The following is a 26,042-nucleotide window of genomic DNA, read 5'->3' on the forward strand; positions in this document are numbered from 1 at the left end:
CCTTTTATCAGATGTAACAAAACTTTGTTTGAACAAATATGTTCTCAGTAGTAGTGACAGTTCCTTTCTGCTTTTCCTAGCCATCAACATCTTAGGAAAGAAAATGGTAGGAGAAGTTCCTTAATGACGTGAAATTAGTTTTTGAATAATGGTAGCTCCTGATAGAAAATTGCTTTTCAAATCAAGAACTCAATTAAATTAGGTTCCAATTGGATTGCATCAGCATTTTTATATGTCTTTAAGTAACATATTTTTCATTTGATCTTAAGCAACTTTTAATATCTATTTCAATTCTGTACAAACATTTTTTACTATATTAACGGCTCTTGGAGGAAAGAAGCATATTTATCAAATATCACAATTAAGAAAGTGACTCTGTGATTATTCAGGTGTGACATCAGCAAAACTAAAAAGGGTTCCCTTTAGCATTTACTAACAGAATTTTCTTGAGAGGCAATGAGAAGCAGAGAGATCATGCTCTTTGGGGACAGAAAGTTTACCTGAATACAACAGAGCTTGATTTATTCAGCAGTGACTGAGAATTCAGTACAGTCTTTCAATATTTGAACTCTAGTATAAGATGTACTTGTAAAAATTTCTTTATTTCCCATTTGTAAATGTTAAAACAAACATATTCTTGTTTAGTGTGAGGGAAAAGGATAAATATAATCCATTAAATATAGTGCAATGCCGATGGGTGGCTGGGTGCACTCGCTTCTCCCTCCTCCATGATATCGTTATCTACTCTCAATTCACCCTCATTCACATAATACCTAATTGAAATACATTGATAACCTGAAGACTTAAAAAAAAAGGAATTTGGATGCCACCACTGTTTTATAAATTGTGATTTTGATAATATGGGAAAATAAAAAAAGTTTATTCATAGAAATCTACTCTGCTGCTTTTCAGGAGCCTTATTTTTCTTAATTAAATTAATTAATTAATTAATTAATTTTTTTGAGATGGAGTTTCACTCTTGTTGCCCAGGCTGGAGTGCCATGGTGTGATCTCGGCTCACTGCAACCTCTGCCCCCGGGTTCAAGCAATTCTCCTACCTCAGCTTCTTGAGTAGCTGGGATTGCAGGCATGCACCACCATGCCTGGCTAATTTTTTGTATTTTTAGTAGAGGTGGGGTTTCTCCATGGTGGTCAGGCTGGTCTCGAACTCCTGACCTCAGGTGATCCACCCGCCTCGGCCTCTTAAAGTGCTGGGATTACAGGCGTGAGCCACCATGCCTGGCCTATTTTTCTTTCTTTTAAAAATTTAGATACTTATTTTTAAATGAGAATAGAAAATATTAAGTGATCTAGTTACTTTGTTTTCTTTTTAGCCTAGTGAACTACCAAATTCGGTTGATTATTTTGCATAATCAAAAGTGATACATGAAAATATTAAATCTAAGCAGGTAGATGAATATTTGAATGAGAAGTTGTGCCAGTAGTATGTACATTAACCCAGTAAAATTTATAAATCAGTTCACTAAAAAATTCAGCTAAGCATAACTAACTTGACAATTTTGAATAGTAAGCTATTATTAGCACTTTTTCCACAAGTATATCATATTTCCAAAATATTCAGCACTAAAAATTATAAGGTTAAAATGGGACTTTATCAAATTCATAAGTATTTTGAATTCAGATGTAAAATAAATTATTTTTATTATTTGAAGCATTCGTTAATTGCACCGTTTACGCAACAAAAATGTATTGAGTTTCTTTTTTGTACCAGGCACTGTGTAAAGTATAAGTGAAGTGCGTAAAGTATTACTTTATAAAGTAAAGATAGGTGAGATGTTCATCCAGCCTTCAATGACTTTACAGAATTAAAATGTTTCTTAATTAAAAAAAGAAAGGCTTAAACCAAGTAAAAGCCCAAACTAAAGCAAACAGAAATGAACAGAAGACAAAATTCACTGAGGAATTAGCACCAATAAATACACAGGTGTGTTTTCTCACCTGTTTTGTGGGATTAAACTGAGGCAATATTTTCACGAAGTGTATTATTTAGTCTTAAGAAACCCCACGTGTTTCTTAGTTCGCATAAAAGCTGTTGAAATGGGTTAAATAAAAAGTAGTGTTCATTTCACTAGAGATCAATGACTCAACCTGACACTTGTTTCTAATGGTCAGCAAATTTTATTTTCAATGTGTGTATTACTTTTTTGTTATCGCAAACCAAAGTTTGCTAATCTTCATCAATCTCCTGGGTATTTAGTATAGTAGAAATGATTTGTTTTGAAATATCAGAGCATATGATGATGGACCTTAATTGTGTGCTGCTACAATAGAATACCACAGACTGGGTAATTTTTAATGAACAGACATTTATTTAGCTTACAGTTCTGGAGGCTGGTAAGTCCCAGATCAAGGGGCAGGCATCTTGTGGGGCCTTCTTGCTGTGTCATAACATGGCAGAAGGGACGACATGTGCAAGAAGGAGGAAGAGAGAGAGAGCAGGCACTCGCAGGCACTTGAGAGAGTGAGAGAAGGGGTCTGAACTCATCCTTTTATAAATAAGCCAGTCTCTCAATAATGACATTAATCCTTTTAGGAGGGTAGAGCCCTCATGACCTGATCACCTCTTAAAGGTTCCATCTCTCAACTCTGTTGCATTGTGGATTACATTTACGAACTTTGGGGGACTCATTGAAACCACAGAAGTGACCTATGTTTAATCTTTGTACTATGAAATTTTCCTTAAAAAATTAAATCTAAAAAATTGTAGCTAATAGGTGAAGAATTATCTTATTATCACACTGTTATAAATTGTATTTCTTTATTGCTAATGAGGTTCAAATAGTTTTTTGTTTTATTTTTCATTAACACATAATGATTGTTTATAAAATAATTAAATTTTTAAAATACTATCTTTAAGTCTTTGTGTTGAAACTAAAGACCAAAATACAAATATTTAAATTGGAATGACCTGGATATATAAATATGAAATTGAGGACTTAGATCCTGATGGATTAAAATGGGTTGGCAAATTTCTTCTGTAAAGGACCAGATAGTAAATATTTTAGGCTTTGCAGGCCATATGATCTCTGTCCCAGCTACCTAACTTTTTTGTAGTACTGAGAAATCTTCCACCAGCAGTGCATAAATGAATAGACATGGATGTGTTCTTTTTTTTTTTTTTTGAGATGGAGTCTCACTCTGTCACCCAGGCTGGAGTGCAATGGCGCGATCTCGGCTCACTGCAAGCTCTGCCTCCTGGCTTCAAGCGATTCTCCTGCCTCAGCCTCCGGAGTAGCTGGGATTACAGGCACCCACCACCACGCCAGGCTAATTTTTTCTATTTTTAGTAGAGACGGGGTTTCACTGTATTAGCCAGGATGGTCTTGATCTCCAGACCTTGTGATCCACCCACCTCAGCCTCCCAAGGATGTGTTCTAATAAAACTTTCTTTATACAAACAGGCTGGGTACTGGATTTGGCCTAAAGGATATAGTTTCCCAATCCCTGGATTAAAACATACATTGAGTGGATAGGCATTTATGTTAACCATAAATGTGACTGTGTCTTTGCTGATGAGTCATTGCTTCAAAGACTGAGATTCATTAACTTTTGGGAAGACACAAGCTGCTTGTTTCTCAACTCTATTTTAAGGAAATAGATTGCACGTCTTTCTTTCTCATAATCAGATAGGGATCATGTTGTACTTACTGCAGCTCTGCCAAGGAATCAGTTTTTTATATCAGTGCTTCATCCAATTCCCGCCATGGCATGTTTGGAAAAGAATCATATTTATATTAAATACTTGGGCAAATGGCTGAGGCTGCTTATGGATGAGGATTTTGATTATGCCCTTTAAATTCAAAGAATTATCACAGTATTCTCACTTCCTTCCCAATTCTTCTTTTCCTCTCCCCCACTTTTTTTTTGCAGCCCAATTCTTTGCAGGCTTGAGTTCCTCTAAATATATCCCCCCAAAATGAAGGTGACAAACATTTGCCAGAAATGAGATGAGATGCTGCGGTACATTACTTTTACATATTTTAGTGAGCCCATCTATTTTCATTTTTGTAAAGAAACCAGGAAAAATAAGAGATTTTCTAAGGCCTTATTCAGGATTAAATTTACATATTTACATATGATATCTATCTTTTAAAATCTGAAAGAAGTCTCTTTTTCTGGAGTCTTCCTTGTCCTCTGAACCCTTTTCCCTCATGTTCGGTTACTTGTTTATAAAATAATGTCCGCGATCTCAACTTTTTCTAGAGGAAAGTGGGCTCAGAAAAATAAGTTTGAAAAGTACAGCAGAATCTCCTCTCGTTAATCCTCAGAATCTGTACGAGTCACAGTAAATTATATTTGATGCTGAAACAAACAACCTCACAGTAAATTATATTTGATGCTGAAACAAACAACCCAAAATTTCTGTGGCTCGCCAAGTTAAGAATATATTTATCACAGACATTCCAGTCTGATGATTCAGGTGACAGTTAAGTTCAGGCAGAGGTGCCAGAACTTCATGCATTAAGCAAACTCGGCACCTCTGTTCAGCTAGTGGCTCTTAGGCTCTGAAGTTGTCTATAGACGAGGGACTAGAGAGTGAAGCTGGAAGATCTGAATGTAGCCAACACTACTTCTGCCCACGTTTATCTGGGGACCCAGTTACGTGGCCCCATGTAATGGTAAGTGAGCATGGGCAATATAATGTAGCTAATTGCATAGAGGAAAAGGAAACAAGGCTTGGAGAATAAAATCATTGTTTCAGCCCTAGCCACCAAAACAGGTTTTCCACGAAGCTGATGTTTATACAGGCATGCAGTTCCTACTTGGTGTATGCTACCTGCAACATCATCTTCTCATACTCAAGGAGAAGCACAGGGAAAAGTACATAAACCTCTGAATGAAATGGTGGAAACTATAATTCTAAAACTCTGAGAGAAACACCAACAAGAGGAATAGGGCTGAGCTTAGGTCTCAAGACTACAACTGTGAATTTGACTATAAACTCTCAAGGACAACAACCAAGTGAAGGATGTATTGTAGATAAAATCATGTTTAGTTGTAGAGATTTTACAGACATACATTCATGTCAACTGCCAGAACTCTAAGTGGTAGGAACCAGTCTGCTATAACAGATCAAATGAAAACGGTTTAAAAATGAGCACGATGATTAATAGATATGTATTTGATTAATAGGTCTGTAGGATATGTATTTGATTAATGGGTCTGTAGGATACGTATTTGATTAATAGGTCCATACACACACATATGGATGCCCAGGCATACCCCATACTCTACTTCTTTCTCATGCTTTCAAACTCAACTTTCACATGAAAAATTCTTTCTTATATCTTTTCCCCTTGACCGCAGTATTCATGATATATGATATACTGGCACCTTTTAATATAAAGGCCATCAGGAACATTTTTGAGAATTATGGATGTAAGCAATGCCACAGAGTGTCCTTTAATTTTTTAAGGTTACAGTGGTGAGCTACTTCAAATAGTCCTGTTTGCTTATATAAATCAAATGAAAACATTGGTGAAAATATACACAATCAGATGATATAGGTTATTAATCCAGATTTTTTAATGTTCAAAAAGTGATCTACTATTTTTCAGAAGTATTTTATAATTTTAGTACAGCTGGCAGTTGAAACTTACCATTACATTTCCTGACCCAAAGCATTAGATACAAACTCATTCTTTTTATCTATAGACATGAATTTAAACCATTTTCTAGTGACTAGATATTGTTGCTGGAACATGTGGAGCTTAACAATAAAGTAAGCATTACATAGCCTTTAATAAACTGTGATTCTGTTTCATAATGTTTTGATGCCATAGATTATCAGAAAATGGTATTAATATTCTTTCCCAAAATAACATTCATAAAACTTTCCCAAATTGCTTTTTAACTCAAACCTTTTATTTGATGCATTAAAATAATGTTTATTGGAGGGTTTTTTTTTTGGATGAAATTGAGACTTTCAGGGTTATTTTTTTAAACAAAGTAAGCTCATTTATTTAAAACTCACCACAAGCTGTAATTTGCACACACTCATACGCAAAAAAAGCCTGGACAGCTGCACTGGTGACATAGGTACATCAAAAAGATCTGAATTATCTATGTGACAAAACTTCTGAAAAGCCTTTTTTCTTTGCATCTGTTTTAAACCGTTCTTTTCTATTCCTGCATCATTTCTCAAATGCCACCCATGCTATCTCCATCCCTGCTTTCCTGATCTTCCTTTCCCTGCTCTATTTTTTCTATAGCACTGATCATCTTTTAATAGATAATACAAATTGCTTATTTGTCATGTGTGTTGTTTATTGTCAATTTCCCATTCTAAGTTGCAAATTCCATGGGTAGGTATTTTTGCCTGTCCTGTTCCCTGATGTATTCCAACCACCAGGAACAGTGTTTTCTCCATGTCTATTTCTATACTGAAATATGAATCTAACTACAAGTATTACTTGCTTAACCTTTATGTGTGATTCGTCTTCTTTTTGCTCACAGCAACAACAGCAAAGATCATCCCAACTGTCTCTTACATTCAGATGGTTAGTAGCTCTGATGACTATGGGTTGCCTCCACCAAAGTTAGAACCTGCTGTTTGAGTCTAAGGACCTTGGACCCAGCAGTCCATTATTCTTGTGCACACCAGAGTTACCACTGAAACTACTCTTCTATGATTCTAAGTGTTTGATCGCTAATGCACTTAATTCCAAATTAATTTGAAAAAAATCCTTAATTCCTTTTGAAGTCATCTCAAATCATTTTGGAAACAGGGTCAATATAAGTAAATGCATAAATCTGCTGTTGAATTACACTTTCTTTTTCTACTTAATTTACGTTTTTTGCTAAGGAACCACTTTTCCTTACAAGCAGTATCAAGATTCTTTTATTTCAAAGAACTGTAGCATTGTGCAGATCTCATGTTTTCCTCATCTACCATTCATTTTTATGCAAATGCAAATTAGTCTACTTAAAATAAACACCAGGAACAGCTTTGTAGGGGATGATATCTCCTTGAAAGTGCACCAGACGTCTCTAGGCAAGCAGGAGGAGGTCTGAGGGCTTTGATTTCTCCTGTTTCTGTAGCACTATTGTTCTCTACACTTTCCCCACTAAGGGCTGTCTCCCTTAGGTTACTAACAGCTATAGCATTATCTTTCCTTCTGTAGTACAAGCCCTGAAGCAGCTGCTGTCATACTCTACAGCAGTGTTTTCCAATCTTGGAGCATGAAATCTGACAGTATACAGTAGTTGATTAATCTAGCTTTATTTGTTTTTTAAAAATCAGAACAGCATAGTATAGAATATAATAAAATGGAACAGACTAGTATGGAACAGAGTAAGATGTATCAGAATACTCAGTAAGGTTAAGTATCACTTCATTAAGTAGTAATTTCTTATCATTTAATATCTATAATATACATGTATTATAGAATCAACAAAGAGAGTGCCATTATTCTAGGTTAGGGATTCTTAACCAAAAACCTATGATATGGGCTTTAGAGTTTTCATAAATCTCTTGAAATTGTACATATATTTGTGCTTATGTATGTTTTATATATGGATTTACAGACTATATATGTATATATACATATGTGTGCACCTATATATGTATATATAGTATGCATATACATATATTTTATTTCTTTATACATACAGTCACGTGCTGCATAACTGTGTTTCCAGCACCAATGAACCACATATATGATGGTAGTCCCAAAAGATTAGAATCTTGTATTTACACTCTACCTTTTCTATGTTTAGTTATGTTTAAGTACACATATGGCCATTATGTTTCAATTGGTATTCAGTAATGTGCTGTATGGGCATATAGCCTAGAAACAATAGGCTCTACCATATAACCTTGGGGTGTCGTAGGCTATTATACCACCTGGGTTGATGTAAGTGCCCTCTATGATGTCTGCACAACCATGAAGTGTCTAATGAGGCATTTCTCAGATCATATCCCTGTCACTAGATGACATATGACTGGAGATTGTTTTTAGGGACAGAATCGTAACTGCTATCAAGCTTTCAAACTGGGCTTGTAACCTCTAAGTTTAGGAACTTCAGTTCTAGGAAAAGATATTCTCACTAGAGAAGTTCATGAATCAGGAATTCCCAAAGTCAATTAGCATCCAGTGGAGTTTTCTGCTATTCTTCCATACCAGAGCGGGCCATATTCTGTTGGTTTATTTTTTGAGAATTGTTAATCTTAAATAATAGATGAATTTGACCAGGTTATAAAAATCTCTTCATGTTAAGGTAATTCCTTCCTTGTCACTTAAAATTCACTCAATAAAAGTACTGGTTGGATATTTTTCATGTCCAGGCCATATCTCGGAACTTAAGAGACTTACAGATTAATAATGAACATTTGTTTATAAAGTCCTGGCTGCTAGGCATAGTTCTAGTAGATTTCACAAGGTTATTTTAGTACTTAACAAAAACCTTGAGGAAAAGGTATTATCATCCTCGTACAAGGAAACAGAAGCTTGGAGAGTTTCTGTTAGAGACAGATACATAAATTCACCAGCTTGGTAAGACACAAAGCTATGATTGGAACCTGTGTCTTCTAATGTGTTTTCCAGATGCATGTAAAATGAATGGATTTCTAAGAAGGTGAATCCTTTCACTATGTCTGTCATACTTATTTTACATTCTGTGTTTAGGTCGTTATTAGTACCATTGGATCAAATATGTCACTGAAAGTGATCTGTTAATTTGTTGTTCAAACTGGTACACATTAGAATGCGAAAAGGTGCTCTACTGGTAATTACTATAGTCTCGGGCAAATCGGAATAGATGGTTACCCCAAATGACGCTAGAGAATCGTGTTGGTTTTCTCTAGGGCTTCTTAGTGGTCTAAGAACAGCAGATTTGTATTTGCTGTATAGTCTGGTTTTATCACATGAGCAATTCATTTGTATCGTATTCATCTGTGGATTGATTTGTGTAATTCTACCATAATTTTCCATTGGTCAAATATGTCCTTGTTTCACTATAGATTTCTTAGTTAAATAAAGTTCAGAAATGATAAAAGAATTGAGCTACATATTTAAATGTCTGATTTTCTGATATATAGTCACCATATCCAGGAATTATTCCAACTTTCAGTATAGATGTTTTAACAATTATTGAACAAAAGTAATTAAAAATTATGTATAATTTTCATCATTGATTTTAAGGATATTATATATCACTATAATAGTAGAAATAATTTTTTACTTGTAGTAAAAAGATGTAGTCTTGAATCTTGGCTATATAATTCAGTCTTTGAAACTTTGAACAGTAATTCATGTCTTTAAATAAGAGCTTTCTCATTTTTAAAAGGATATACAAGTTTCTGCTGTAACACCTCAGAGGAACACTGTAAATACTAAATAAGATAATATGTGAGTGCTTTGGAAATTGTAAAGAACTTTAAAAAATGTATGTCTGTAGGTGTATATATTTACATATATACATTTTGATGTCTACATTCTCATCTACATTAAAGCTTAAATTATTTTGCTTTATAGATTTTAGCTAATATTTTAAAACTTAAAATAACTATACATAAACAAAACCTTCTATAGCTTTAAAGTAATAATTTAAAAACCCCACCAAGGAAAGTAATTTCTAATTTACTTCATGGAGCTGTTTCCTAAAAACGCCCTGAAGATGGCACAATAAGTACATTTTGGTGCAAATATTACTAAAGAAGTTGTAAGAAAAATATATTTGAGGTTAAAACACTAAATTTAAAACAAGCCTTTTGTAAGTTTGTGGAAAAGAAATAGTTTCTGAGCCTTTTAACCAATGCCCATTGTTTTAATGTTACAGAAGTCATTTGTTTCATTGCAGTTTAAGGAGCACTACAAACAGGTAGCTAGTCAGAAAACTGATATTGTCACATGTTACTGACAAGAGTCAGGTTAGTTCATGTTGCACAGTTTTATCAATAAATTTACCCTTGTAATTGTAAAACAGCTGATAAGCTCATCTGTTATCTTCTGCATAATGTACAATCTGTATCTAAATGCCAGTTTTTATTAGGCATTATGGGGATAAGGACTAGCAGAGAGAAAAGTTGAAAAATATCTGTTTTATTAAAATATAAAATACAGTAGGCCCTATTTTTAGAAAAAATATTAGACAGTTATAATGATTTCTGTGGGGTTGTAATACTTACAAGTTTTAAAAATATACATCTATATTATAGGCCAACTATATATTTTACGAAGATGAAGTAGAATTCACGAAATGACAGTTAGTAGAAATAAAGGTTCCTTTGGAAATACACAGGTGTGAGAATATTTATGCTCTATCTATTTGAGTATCAGAGGTTACTGTTCTCAGCCATCTCTGTGACTTACTTGTTTCTCTATCACACACATATTAAATACTTATAATATGTATAATGTAGTCTCTACCTATTAAGGATTTAAAATCTAAATATGACCAATTATATATTCATAGGCATACACATATAAATGTTACACATAAATTAATGTTATATATTGGTTGTAAATACATGTCCATACACATTCACTTACTCACGTTAAATAAATACCTAGGTGAAAAATAGGTTTTGTAATTAAATTCATATCTAAATCCTCGAAGGAAAGAGTTTGTGTTTTTATGGGTGTTGGCAAATTGTGTCTCACTGGAAGGGACTTCTTTAACTTACCTTTTGAGAACTGAACTTTAGTCCCAACAAAACTGATTTATTAGTGTTATAACTCTTCTATAATTTGTGTAGCAGGTTTTCCGGTCTTCACTAGAAAAACTCATAAGGATACATTAAACAAAATGATTTATTATGGCATTCTTAGAGCACTGAGATACTAGAGGAGCATAAGAAATTTTGACAATTTGGAAGTTAATTACAATTTTTTTTCTGTGTCAATATCCCAAGGCCTGTTGATTTTTTTTCAGGATCAAAAGCGATATGATTTTTGGCTATTAGTAAATCACGGAAATGTCAATATAGTCTTTTCAATTTAGATGGATTGCTAAAAATTAAAGTGATATGAAGTTATAGCATTTGGGACTTCATCAGTTTATAAATTAGGAACTGAGGCCGGGTGCAGTGGCTCATGGCTGTAATCCCAGCACTTTGGGAGGCCGAGGCTGGTGGATCACCTGAGGTCAGGAGTTCGAGACCAGCCTGGCCAACATGGTGAAACTCCATCGCTACTAAAAATACAAAAATTAGCCGGGCGTGGTGGCAGGTGCCTGTAATCCCAGCTACTCGGGAGGCTGAGGCAGGAGAATTGCTGGAACCTGGGAGGCGGAGGTTGCAGTGAGCCAAGATCGCGCCATTGCCCTATAGCTCAGACCAACAACAGCGAGACTCCGTCTCAAAAATAAAATAAAATAAATAAAGAACTGAAAGTCTTATCATTTGTTTTGAGCTTTTCTTCTTGTGTTTCTTTTTGAATGAAATATCTGCTTATTTAAAATATTTTAGTCGACCTTTTATGTTCAAAATCTTTAGGTAGGGAAAATGGGAGTATACATTTGGAAAATTATAGATTGTGATGCTTACAAAAAAGTCATCATAAGTTATCAAAAGAATAATGGATGGTTCAAAAATGTCTAAATGCTTATGAAGCTGATTGTCAATGATGTGTTATTTGGAACCGTATGGGTCAGTTTGACAATGTGTACTTAAGGATGTCAGGCGACATGTTGCTGAACTGACTGCACTGCCTCTTTTAAAAATGTTTTAAAAACTGTCCGCATATACATTTATCTATGTGGTCTTTGTTAGTATATTTTTCACTGTTTTAAAAATATTTTTAAAAACAATTTAAAAAATCTTAAAGAAATGAACAAAATGGATGAACACACTAAACAAGCAAACAACGAAAAAGCAAACAGAGAGAGAGGAAAAAAAAGCTCTTACCTTGCAACATGCTATTTTGAACTTAATCTGACAGAATCGCAGTAGGTCCATTGTTTGAAGGTTCTCAAAAGAATGTGAGATCTTATTTGATTGAAAGAAAACATGGCTTTCAGTCATAATTTTCACATTTCACTGGACTTACTTTATTTTCATTGTAGAGTGGTATTTCATGACCTTGGCAAGGTTATAAAACCATTCTGCATTGATGTAGCATATCCTATAGATGTTAGAATGACCTGGTTAGTATACCATCTCTTTCAAAGTAGTCCCAAATGATTATTAAATACATGATAATATATTGAATACTTTCTGAGATCCATAGTTTAGCATCCAGTGTCTCTAAGGACTGTTACATGTTAATCCAAGGAAGAAAACGGTATAATCTATATTATGATGAAAAAATCAATAAATAACTGTGAATGAACAACATTGATTGATTTATAGACATAATGAAAAGTAGTGAAAATAGCTGAGAGAGTGATAATTTGCTGCTATGATATTTCATTGTAATTAATTAGTTGTTCATATTTTCTTAGTTGAAGAGATTTTGAAATTTGACTATCCATATATTACCTGGGAGATGGCATTAAATGAAATAAAGCCTACTGTTATTATTCCCAATTAATAAAATCATGTGTATTTGTTGATAGCATGCTTTTGTAAAACAACTTTTTTGGTGGCCACACAAGAACACACATAACAATGTTGTAGGCATTTGAAAAAGGAGCATAGTAAGCTTGAAGGGAGTGTTAAAAAATGGACTATTTTACCTTCATTTGCTTCACTTAATTGTTCTAAAATGTTAATAAAGAAAGTTGTTATTGTATTTTTAAACTTTTTGTATTGGTTTCTTTGTTCTGTCTTATTGGGAGTATAGTTTTACTTATCTTTCTCTATAAAAATAGCAATCTGAAAATAGATATGTTTTAAAGTGTCTATAGCCACCTATCAATTAAAGAGTATGTCATCTTCTGTTCCAAAAGACTTCAAAATAGAAGTCATTATAATGATTTAGATGTGACATTGTGTGAGTAGAAGGCTCTATGAATGATCTCTAAATATTTCTTAGGGCTTTAAGATTGTGAGATTTTCTGAATGAAGTTTGGGTGTTCCCCAAGCAACCATTAGTCATGGTAAGTTATTCATGTACATGATCTCCTTATCTTGTCTAAATAATCATTGTTAGCACATGTGAAGCTTTAGCAACATTCATGTTATGCTCACTGACAGAATGTAAAGGGACTCTACATTTGGCATGCTTAGTAAATGGCTTCAGGTTTTGGTTGCACTGATGTCTTTCTTTGTGAAGACTCTAGAACACCTTTGACTTCCTTTAGTAACACTTATTTGTCAGAGAATATTTAGGGACTTCAATGAGACACTCACAAAAGACAGTTCCTACCACAGTGGGTTCATCACCACCACCCTACTACTGTAGTGTTTTGGGTGTTTGTTGGCCACTGTGGTGCTGGGGCCCTCACTATGTCTTTGCTCCCTCCACCTCTCCTGCCCGTTGCTCCAACTCACCTTTCAGACTGATGCCAGACAAATCTTCCTCAAACACTGCTCCTATCGTGACCTATGTGAATGAGGGTTTTGTGGATTATTTTTTCTTTGGCCCAACCAGTGAAAATAATTTAACCTAATCTATTTTCCTTTTTGTTTTAAGTAAGAAAATGAAGAGTGAAATTCGGCATAGCCAAGTAATCAGCATCCAGCTGTTTCAAGTAGTGTGTAGCCCACCGTCTCTTCCTTCTGTTTCATTAAATTCATTAAGTCCATTAAATTCGTCAAGCAGACAATGCTTGGTTTTATTCCCTGATGCCTAATTTTGCATCATATTATACTGTGTATACCACTTCATGTCCTCGTGGAGATAAGTGCAGTATAATTCTTAAACAAGAAATCTCAGGCTTTTGCTCAAGAACTTCAAATGTTTCCCAGTTTTCTACTGTGTCAGTTCTAAGTTCTGCTGTGTGGTTTACAAGATTCTCTGCTACATGTATTTATTTTCCACGATTTCTCAAAATGTACTTTCTGTCTAATTAGGCCTATTAAGTTTCTCTGAAGCTGTCATAGCCCTTCTCGCCTTTGCTTTCCCTGGAGCCCATCATCTTGCCTCTAATGTACTCTCTTTTCCCCACTCCTATGTCAATCTCACCATTCTGTCCTTGAGAGACTAACTCACACAACTTTTTTATGTAGGCCACTGTAATTATTCATGGATCTCCTTCTTTAATAGTAAATGTTTCTCTTTCTGTGCTGCAAAAAAAAAATCATTCTTAAATCTTGATATATTTTGCATTGACTCCTTAACTATATTTTAGGATTTTTGTGGGTAGGAATTATGTCTTAAACTTTTTATGTTTCACAAAATCTCGAATATAAGATTGAGGACTCATCTAGTAAGCATTTTGTGGCAGAGATCTAACCTCTCTTAATTCTACATATTACAGATTTTTAAATTGCATAGGCTTTAGTTGAGATACGTGGCAGAAACCAATGTTTCCTTCTATTTCTCTGCATTCTCTAGCCTTCCATCTTGTTCTGATTAATGAACTATGAGCAGAAATGACATCAATTCCAGAAGAAGTAGAAGCCAGCAGGTGTGTCTCCACCATCACTCTCTTCTCCTGTGACTTGGGAGGCATATGTTCCTGATGGCAGAGTAGCAACATGAAACAGGATTTGTATCAGATTTCAGGTGGACCAGAAATACATCTATGTTGTTTTAAGCCATGGAAACTTTGAAGTCTGTCTCTTGCAGAAGCTAAATTTAATTATCCTCAGGAGTGTAAGATTCAAATGGTGGTATACATGTTTTGTGGAATCTTCACGTATATGTATATTTCTTTTATAGAATCTTCACATATATGTGTATTCAATTTTATATACATGTATGTTTTATAGAATCTTCAAACATTAATTCAGATATTTGTATTCTCTAGAACTCCGGAGTTCTGCAACCTCCCTAAGAATCTCTTCAAAGTAAATTAACATCATTCATATCTACAGCAAACAAAGGCACCTATATAATGGTTTTCTCAGTTATAGCAAATGTTGGCTTTGACTGCATTTTGACATTAAACATTGTTGATGCCATTTCTGAATCTACTGCATAGTTGTAATCTTAGTTGGAAATACTGTTGGTTACTGGTTGTTCAAGGAGATTAACCCTGGAGTTTGAGACTTTATTCAGAGTTCTTCTTTTGGACTTGAAAAAAAATCTGCTAAGAGAACTTGTCCCATTTTAGGTTATGCTGAAGCATGACAAGATGTACAGAAATATTCTGAATTCTAAAGGAAGCTCAATATTATGTAATCTCAATTTGTAGTGTAATGAAAAAAGTGTGAATGAGAAAGTCAAGGAGTAAAGGTGAATTTGATATTCCATAACTTCAGTTTTACTTCTGCTATATATTTCTTTATTAATAGTAATAGAGCACATCGCCAGTCATTTGATAAGGAGTGATTTTAAAAATCCGTTACTGAGAAAAGCTATCCTTTTAAAGTTCTCTCATTTTAAAAAACACAGTTTTAAGTATCAGATTTTTTCTTTCTAAGTTTTAATGTTAACCATGAGCTCATGCTGTCATAGTGGCTTAATAAGAATTACTACTACATATAATGTGAACAAAAACCTTCATGTTTATTTTGATATTCAAAATGCAAAGTTAGACCAAGATAAAACAGTTAGTTATCCAGCTAATAAAGATATAGGTATGATAAGAGATACTTAGACAATGAAACCTCTCATATACTATTGGTAAGAATGTATTCTTCCTGGAAAGCAGTTTGAAAATGCATACGAAAATCTCTAAAAATGTATTCTTTCCCCCATAATCCTAGTTCTCAAAATCTATGCTAAAAGATAATCACAGATATTATACGTGTGTATATTAATTTTTCATAGTTCTTAAAAAACTATAAATCACTAAATGCCAAAACAAAGGTCACGATTAAATATACTTTGGTACATTTTGATGATGGCATATTTTGCAGTTGCTAATAAACAATTTTTAAAGATAACTTAAAATATTTAATGGCATGTGAAAATGTTTGCAATATTAAGTTGAAAACCGGGTATCAAACTACATATTCGATGACTCCAATTTAATAAAATTTATGTAGCTACTTTGAAAAAGCAATGAACAGAAATACACAGAAATATTAACATCAATTGATGTTGGTAGTGTTTTTTGCTTTATAAATTTATACATATAGAAATGAAGAATATAGACAGACTTATAGAAACTACTAAATTATTAAAATAAGCATCTGTTGCCTTGATTAATGGAAATCACCAAATTCTGCGCCAGCTGTATGGAGTGTGTTGTAGGCCTGTCATCTTTCTGTTCATGCGGTTGCTATTACCTCAGAACAAATGAACAACAACAACAAAACTTTTCATCTTCTCAGACTACCTTACTTCATCTTAGCCACCAAGGACAGTGGAGGTGCCAGCCTCTGCGACAAGCCCTCCCTGCCCCGCTTCAGATTGGGTTGTGTATTCTTCCTCGTTACTCCCACTGTGTCCAGCATATTCCCTTACAATGGTAATAAAATGGGATTGATTGCTTGGCTGGGTTCGCCACTGGATTGTAGCTCTGCAGATCTTTGAGGTCTGGAATATCTTTTCCACGTTCTTAGCATTATAGCACAATGACAGGCACACAAACGGCAGTCAATAAATGTTTGTAGACTGAACCATGTTTAAATGACTTACGGCAGTGTGTAATGCAGAGTGAAGTGCTGTCTTGAGGCAGGTTCCATTAAACTCCTGATTTGATTTTGCTCTGGAAATTTCCGGAATCTAAGTAGTCTGAGAATCCTATATATAAAAAAATATACACATCAACTTTTGCTATTCAAAGATGATTTAGATAATTATAAAAACAATACATTAAAGTACTGTTGTTTTATATTTCAGGAATATTTTTCATTGATATATGAGAGTTTCTGATTAATCTGAATAACTAAATTTAAGCTTTCAAAGCCAGGATGTTAATGGTAGTCTTTAACAAATTGTACCCCCTTTTTAGACTCTGTTATAAATTATAAAGTGCACTGGTACTAAACTTCCCAACTCAAATCACAGTGATGTTTCATAAATTTATTTGATAAGGTTATTCATTAATTTGTGTGAGAAAGACAGTTGTCATGGTAATAGCTTAAAATGAACCGAAACACAATCCTGGTCATGTTTGCTAAAGCAGGTGAATCTGCTCTATTGTGTTGCATTTTTCTAATTTAAACATAACTGAAGCAAAATACAAAGGGAGTTTACAATGAACATTTAGGGGTGTTTTCGCTATATATATATATAAAATAAAGTTTCAAAAATCCCCGAATTTGGAGAGTCTGTTCTATTGGCATACTCGATATTCGCATTCCTGAGTTTTCCATAAAATGCAGATTTTATTCAGAATGATTCAGATCAATGCAACTGGACTTTCGTCTGATTTTCAGAGAATGAGTTAATAAAATGGCTGAGATGTGTCTGGAGAAGAAGGCAAACAGATAAGATTATTTCTGTGTACAAACATGTTATCTTTGATTCCCTACCCAAGCTATTTGGTTTATCATAACTTGCCATGATGATAATTAGGTGACAGAATAAATGAATGTGCTTTCATGGAAGAATGGCAGATGCAAAAAATAATAAAAAAGGCAATACCTGAGCTTGAGTAATTTTATTATTGTGCATTCAGAGAGTTTTGAAATCTATGGAATTCCTGCTGGGAAACAAATTTTCCTCACTGAATGGATCATTAAAAAGTCCATTTACTATAACAAAATGCATGTTCTGAATGTGTATACATTTGAATTTGCAGATTTTTTTCCCTTCAAGTATAGATGCTTGAATTTCATTGATATAATTTAAAAAGAGTGAAACAAATTTCTTAATACTAAGTAGTTTTATTTTTTTGTAAATGTTGCTATGTTCAAATAGCATTTGGCAAAAATCATTGCTTATAGCATTCTGCGTAAGGAAAATAAAATGTAGTTGTCTCTCAAATTGTAAGGTATACCTTATTGTTTACTTGAAAGTTTAGTGCTGTATTTTAAATAAAATATATTCAATGTCTTAGAGTAGCAGTCATCTCTGCATTTTAGAGCCAAAACCTCAAAACAAATCAGGCGTATGTGTGTAAAATATGTGCATATTTTTAACTGCTGCATAAAACACAAATATACATAACATTTTTACATAATCCCAGCCTCTTAACAAATGTTACAGTAAGATACCAATTGGTGAGGTTCAAAAAATTAAGATGTGGATGAAAAATAAAATTCTGCCTCTCAAAAATTGCCTGGAATGCCACTTACATTTTAATTCCAAGAAAACTCAAATATCAATAAGATAATCTTTTTGGATGTTTCACTCATAATGTAAGATATTCAGGTAGTTTTTAATTTGTTTAAATTTTAGGTTTGGGGGTACATGTGAAGGTTTGTTGCACAGGTAAACACGTGTCTCGGGGCTTTGTTGTACATATTATTACATCACCCAGGTATTAAGCCCAGTAAAATCCCAAAAAATTCACATATCATCTTATCCATGTGACAGTAAATATCCAAATAAACAATTAAAATTGAGTACTAAATTTTTATAACTTACTCTGTGCGATATTAAATGAGAAAATATTTAGTTACATCCAGGTAATTGACTCAGTTCCTTGTGTCTGGTATGTAACTGTTAAAATTGAAATACAGATAAAGTAGATTATTTAATTTTTGAATTGTGTAAATGTCTGTGTGTACCAAATGAGGAGAAAAGTCACAAAACCCAATTCCCAAATCCTAGGTATTGCATATGAGATGAAGGTTTTAGTTATGCAACAACAATAATGATTTCTCTGAACAGTACAATCTTTAAAAATAACTTTCGGAGTGCTGATTTTCATAATTGCAAATAAGTGCAATTTAGCTAGTAATTAAAATGAAAATGTTAACAAAGGCTCTGCATTGATGCCTCATTTGCAAGTACAGGCAAATGTTCTGAGGCAATCTGTCTCCATGCTTAATTTTTACTTGAAAATTTCCCTGAAGATATTCCTTGCCTTACAAAGTGAAGTGAATTGTTTGAAAAAATATTAAAGAGTAATTTTCTATATTATTCTTTAAAAAACTATAATTATTCACAATATCTTAGGGTATAAGTAACAGCATAATAAACCTATTCTGGCAACATTACCCCCTCATCCTTACCAATTCATGTACTCAGATCCACTTTATATGTCTATTCCAGAAAATTTCAAGATGTAGTAATCACTAACAGTAATGTTATCCTTTTCAGACAGTAAAAATTTTAACTTTTTTGAATAATTGGAACAAATTACTTCTTTTAGCCAAGCACACATTTTAATGACCATACATTATCTTGTTAGGCATATTTACTACTATACTTTGATTTACCTTGAGATCAAGCTTTGTTCTATTGTCTAAATTTCATAGGTTCAAACATTTTCTTTACAAAAGAAAACGTATTACTATTTTATGAAGAATGTAACCTATGATTTTTCTAATGTTTCTAGTGAATTTTCTTCTGGCTTAAATAATATTTATTAAAATAAAGCAAGTTAAATTAACTTTGTAATATGATTTCTAGTTCTTTTCTCTAGAGCCATTACAAATGACTTTTACTACAGTTCTATATCATTTATAGTATATGCTGATACATTAAATTTATAGAAAATGTACTCAAATTGATATCTTTTAAAAAATTTTCACTGAAGGGTGTATTCATACAAAATAGAATATGAATTCCACAATATGACTTGTTTTATATTAAAAAATTATTATTTTTAAAAATGTGTTTTGCATTATTTACATCTGGTGAAATTAAAATATGAAAGAAATACGTATCCATGGTTCTTTGGAAAGTGTAGTAAATTTGAGGTCTATGTATGCTTTATTTTAATGTGAACACAGAAAACCGTAGAGGTGATTATTTTTTCCCTTTGGAGATAAAGCAGTTGGGTAATGGATAGCAAACCACCTGTCTTCTGCTCGGAGAATGTACTCTTGTTGCTCTGGGTTCAGAGAATCCCTCCTGGTACCCATTGCCATGTCCTATATTGTAAGTTTATAAAGTTACAGTCTAATGGTCTTTTTGAGTAAAGTACACTTCTGAGTCTCTTTTTGCCCAAAGGGTCTGCACTATTAGTAGAGTCATTCCTAGTGCTCCTTTGATATTTTGCTTTTCTGTCCTTTCTTGTGAATGAATTAGTAAGAACAGTGATATTAACTATTCACTTCCAGTGTTGGTTGCATTGCATTAAGTGGCCAAACATAATTAATTCCTAAAATCTAGTCATTTCCTCTGTCACGTTTATTAAGTCTGCAAAAGCAAAACAAAAACCCCATTTTATTAATACAGAAATATTTTTTATTTGTTTTGGAGGTTTACTCAGTTTCATCTTTTTCTTTAGCATGCTTTTCTTGTGTAATAAACATTTATTCTCACAGCAAAATATTCATTTCAATTATGCTATCAGTTAAATAATTTATTGAATTTGTGTGATCATTTTCCTCCCTCATTTATCTAAATTTGTTAGCGCCTCACGGTTTATGAAGGGTCATAAATAGTTTACTGGATTTATCTTTTCCAATTTTAATCTAATTCTTCTTTACCCATGACTGCTGAAGTTATCCAACTATTGTTACTGAGATGATGCTGGGAAATGACAAAGAAAGTATAATTTGATGTACAATTTTGTACAATCTGTATTTTCTTAATGCCCCTTCTGTTTTTGTCGTTTTGTTTGGCATTTTTCGAGACAGAGTCTCACTCTGTCACCCATGCTGGAGTGCAGTGGCATGATCTCGACTCACTGCAACCTCTGCCTCCCAGGTTCAGGTGATCCTACTGCCTCAGCCTCCCGAGTAGCTGGGATTACAGACATGTGCCACCACCCCTGGCTAATTTTTGTATTTGCAGTACAGATGGGGTTTCACCATGTTGGCTAGGCTGGTCTTGAACTCCTGACCTCAAGTGATCTGCCTGCCTTGACCTCCCAAAGTGCTGGGATAACAGGCGTGAGCCACTGCATGTGGCCTCTTATGTTCCTTTTTAAAAGGCATTGAAAAAATGTGAACATTTGATAATATCCTGTTGATTTTATGAATGTATCTTACTCTTAAAATTTTTTTCTTTACGATATATCTGTAAATGTTAAGTAGTATTCATATTTTATTAACTGGCTATTTTAAAATTGAACTTTCTTCCCATTTGGTATATAACTAGCATTTTTCCACTTTGTTTTCAGAACCTGTTTCATATTTATATTCCATGCACTCTGTTCCTCTAGGGTATAAGGTATCTTCATGTTAGAATGTAGGAATTTGCTAGGGAATATTTATTTATTAATTGTGTCCTATATGTTCAACATTGGAAAGTCACTTGGTGATCATCCATGAAAAGTCCTCTTGTTTTCTTTCCAGCTATTACACAGTTTATCTATCTAGTCCCCACTAATACAGATCCATTATATCTTTTCCATATAATTTTCCTTGTTTGCCCCAAGTTATCTTCTCCGTTGTAAGATCTCATCTGGATTAATTTTGAAGATTGGTAGAAAGTCCTTTCTGATACGTTTTCCATCTACTCTCATCCTGCTAGGCTCTCAGATGCTTACAATTCCATTATTATTATTGTGTAAGTTAAACACTGTATTTTGAGTTATTGCTCTCAGTGATCACATAATGAATTATTATCTAAGTTTTCTTGCCTTAAAATTTTAAGGGCCACATTATGGAACTGCTGGCCCATATTAAAAATGTGAACTCTGTCTAAAGAACCTTTTACTGGCCAGGTGTGGTGGCTCACGCCTGTCATCCCAGCACTTTGGGAGGCCAAGGCAGGAGGATCACTTAAGGCCAGGAGTTTGAGACCAGGCTGGCTAACATGGTGAAACCCCGTCTCTACTACTTGGGAGGCTGAGGTGGGAGAATCACTTGAACCCAGATGGTGGAGGCTACAATAATTATGCCAATGCTCTCCAGCCTGAGTGACAGAGCGAGACTCTGTCTCAAAACAAACAAAAAAACAAGAACCTTTTATCACTCTTCAACCAGTGCGCATTACTCAGACTTGGAAATCTTTTTTGTCCTTTCAGGGATAACCCCTACCTCTAGAATAATTTACTTTCTAAATTTGAGTGTGAAAATCTAACAAATAAGATTTGCCTTATTCTCTTTGATCTTTGTGCCACCAAAACTTGTGAATGTTTCATTTATTACTAATTCTCTATATTTGCAAATTGCACATTAAAAAAAGTAAGTGAAATCACATTTTTCAAAGGAAATTGTTTAATTTTTATCAGTGAACACTTCTTAAAATGAAAAAAAGATGAACTTCCCTTACTTTCATTTCTAAATGTAGTTACATCTTTACAGTAAGAGTTTAGGTATACATTTACAATGAGATGGTTAACAGAAAGCATTAAATATCCTGAATTGTCAGATGGGAGAGCTTTATCCACAAAAACTCCTTGATCTCTTTTGCCTGTGAGCTTTCTCAGCTTTTGTATCTCATATAATCCACATTTGTTCTAATTTTATGTTGTCTGGAATCCTTTCATGTGTGTTAGATTTGCCTCTTGAGGTAAATGCTAAAGTTTTTTACGATAAAGCTTATGTCACATATTTGTATATTACCTCTATTTCTACATTTTCAAAAAAGTTAATTTGTTAATCAAAAGATTGAACTTGTTAGTTACTAAACAGATTGTCTCTAATTGTTAGACAAAGAATATTTATGTGAGAAATTGACTTTTAGCAATAGCACCATAAAGATAAAAGCATATTAATTTAAACCTTAATTTTTATGGGTAAGGAAAATGATCCATAGAAATTAAATGAACATTGAAAGATGATATGACAAAATTGTTCTTTTAACCTTTTTGAAATGTTCACTTTTTCTAAAATGTGCACTTTTGTACACATTATTCATCTTTAGCATCTTTAGTACTGGATCAGTAGAAATAGTATTTTTTAAATTTTACATGAGTGGCTATTAAAGCATACAACTAGGGGTCTTTAAATTATAAAACCTAAACAAATGATTAATCTCTCCTAACACTAAAATATTTTAAAATTGATTACTACAGTGCTGGTAACGATGTATACCTGGCAGCTGACTGTCAAATCTTATGAAGGATTAAAACATAAAGTTTGCATTAAAGGTAAGATGTCTATGTACCTTATAACTGTTTCATCTCAGAAAACAATATAACAACTTCCTTTTCTAACAACCAGTATTTCTTTTTTCACAAACATAAATCTGTGAGCTATTAGCAAACACTGAATTGACATTCCATTGAAAAGATACACACTGAAATTTACAGTGTAAAATACATTTTATGTCCTCTTTATGGAAAACACAAACACATACGTACACATGCACACATACACACACACTCGCATGGAACTCTATCAACATAGCATAACTAACTGCAAAGTATGTATCTAACTAAGAACATCGTTATGTGACAATGATTCTCTCCTTGACCAAGCTCTTTTCAGGCTCCTCTGAACTCTTCTCAATTAGGCCCTGACTTTTGGGCTTCTGTGTTTATCTCTGCATTGTCCAGCTTTAGCAAGAATCGTGCTGAGCCAATTTATAAAAGCACCCCTCCATCCCCAGTTCTTGGTCTGACTACTCTCTGAATTGTATCACCTGGCCTGTCTTCAGCAAAACTCCTTAGGTCAGCTGAACAAATAATTACCATACCTCCTAGTAATTGTCCATCCAGCAGCCCCTGACTCTGCTCCTTTGCTATAAATCCTTTTTTCTTATTGTATCTGGAATTAAGCCCAGTGTCTCTCACCTGCTACAATCCTCCATTGTAGTAGCCCATTTTGAATTAAGTCTTCCTTATCATCTTTAACAAGTATCTTCAGTAATTTTTCTTTAAGATAAAAATATATTCCAGCAATTCAGTTTTTACACATTTCCTCTTAGATGTTTTTCATTCTGCTTACTTATTAGCAATTAAATCATAAAATATAGTTATATTCACATTTAATATTTGCACACTTACAACATGTAGTCTTTGAATCAATAGCCCTAACACTTAAAATGTGCTTCAGAATGGCCTTTTCTCCTTAAATATGTTTTTCTTAGCCCACTGGATAAAAATGCAAGTTATTGTATTGAATAATATAAACCAGTACACATGTTATAAGCACCATACTATATATCTCTGCACAAGACAGAAGAATGCATTTTCCCCCTCAAATAGACATTTAAGTTCTGAGAACAAAACAATACATAGGAAGTAATAGAGAGAGGAGGTTGGAGCCCCCACTGAACAACATGAAGCCCCTCACCTGTTTGTCCCCTGTTTGTCCTCTGTCACATCACCTTTTCAGTGAATTCAATACCAAGCCTTAATGCTGCAGTTAGACACTAAGCAATGATCTTTTGTTCATTAACTGTATACTCCTTGATGTTCAGCTCTCATTTACACAATGTCAATATGCTTCTTGCAGTTCTTTTTGCTCTTTCAAACAAACTATGACCTTTAATTGAAAGGAGAAAATTAGTTATGATACTGTGGCAGGAGATACCTTCTGGGACTTGAATTTGCCAGAAAAGATAGTAGCTAAGAGTTTGGTGCCGAGAAATCTGGGAGTAGAGAAAAAATAAAGTGGAAATAGAAGAAAAGTGACATGTGAAACATATTTATAACAAACAGATTAATATGAAATATACATAAAGAGAATAGACTAATGATGCCTGAATATAGCATTCATTGTCTTCTATCTCAAATTTTTATTTTCAAGGACTGACAGTAGGCTGCTTGTGTGTAATGATAACGGGCTTTTTTCCTTCCTTTTCTTTCTGAAATCATGCTGTTGGCGGTTAATCAGTCATAATAAGAATGTTACAGTGTCCTCAGCACTTGTCCTCCTAAAAGCTTAAAGAACACAAAATGTCCTGGTTCACGCATTGGTTTTATTTTTCCCAAACTCCATATCCTTCCATTGCACAGCCTCTGGGCCCAATTAAATGATTTTTAAAAATTAGGTTAGCAAAAAGAAAAAAATGGCCTGTTTTTTGTAGATGCAAAGACTAAATGGTCCCCCTACATCCAGGAGTTGACACAGACAATGATAACAGAAAGATGAAAAAGCAATAGAATCCTTGCATGTGCCCCCCCACTCCCCTTCCCTCTTATTTGTAGGGACAAAAGAAGGCAGCATTCCTTTTTCCATCCTCTGCTGTCACAATACTGACTGGCTTGCCTTGCAAAATTACCTCTAGAATGACACAGAATTTGTACCAAGTGCAGGCAGATGACAAAACTGAAGATCAAATAATATGCAATTGAGAAATGATTTTTAGGTGCTTTTCAAAGCATTAAAGGCTTCTAGGTATTGGCCCCGAATAGTGGTGTTTATTTCATGAATGCATGAAATGGATCTGGCAATTTTTCAATAATATTGACAAACATTACCTCCTCTTTGAAGCCTTTCTCAACTTGCCCAGCCAGAAAAAGTGGTCTAAGGACTGCTCTTATCAGAAGAAAGCTTTAGGCCAATATCTGATCATCTAAAGGATCTTGAAGGATTTAAAGTTACTGAATATTTGAAATAAAGGCCATCTGAAAATTCTGAAATATATAATCACTATCTATTTTATTCCATTTACCTATTGCGACATGACAAACCACCCCAAACTTAGTGACAAAATGTCAATCATTTTATTATGCTTAGACTTTCTGTGGATCAGAAATAAAGGCACATTGCAGGCATGGTTTTCTCTGCTGAATGTCAGGGCCTACCCTGGAAAGCGTTGACTGGCTGGAGGTGACTCACACTTGTGAGTCCTCTGCAGGTTTCTCCATCTGCGAGTTGGGTTCTTGGGCTGGGGTGACTGGCAGGCTCAGCGGGGACTGTCATCAGAGCACTTACTTGTCCTCTTCCCAGGAGGCTTGGCATTCTCACAGTACAGCTGCTGGCTCCCAGGGCCTGTGTTCTGAGAGGGAACATCCAGATAGTAGAGATTCCAGAAAGCCAGATAGAAACCTTATGCCTCTAAGGATCTTGCTTTGGAAGTCACATAGCATCACTTCTTCTGTTATCTACAGGTCAAAACAGTCACAAGCCTGCTCAAATTCGAAAAGAGGGGACGGAAATGGAACCTCTTCATGGGAGGAAGGTA

At 34.1% G+C, this 26,042-nt stretch overlaps 1 long non-coding RNA gene and 1 other non-coding gene across 2 annotated transcripts in view; both read left to right on the forward strand.

Annotated features, from left to right (window-relative positions):
• Positions 1-26,042, forward strand: part of LOC130541476 (uncharacterized) — a 250,192-nt gene that overhangs the window by 124,931 nt on the left and 99,219 nt on the right. Inside the window, exon 2 of the long non-coding RNA XR_008955534.2 lies at positions 25,969-26,039. This is a non-coding gene — a long non-coding RNA (uncharacterized LOC130541476). The remainder of the gene's footprint in view (positions 1-25,968; positions 26,040-26,042) is intronic.
• LOC112439705 (U7 small nuclear RNA) lies at positions 10,690-10,752 on the forward strand. The gene has a single exon (XR_003027944.1). It is a non-coding gene; the product is annotated as a U7 small nuclear RNA (small nuclear RNA).

This window comes from Pan paniscus, chromosome 3, assembly GCF_029289425.2.
Source record: "Pan paniscus chromosome 3, NHGRI_mPanPan1-v2.0_pri, whole genome shotgun sequence".
NCBI lineage: Eukaryota > Metazoa > Chordata > Mammalia > Primates > Hominidae > Pan > Pan paniscus.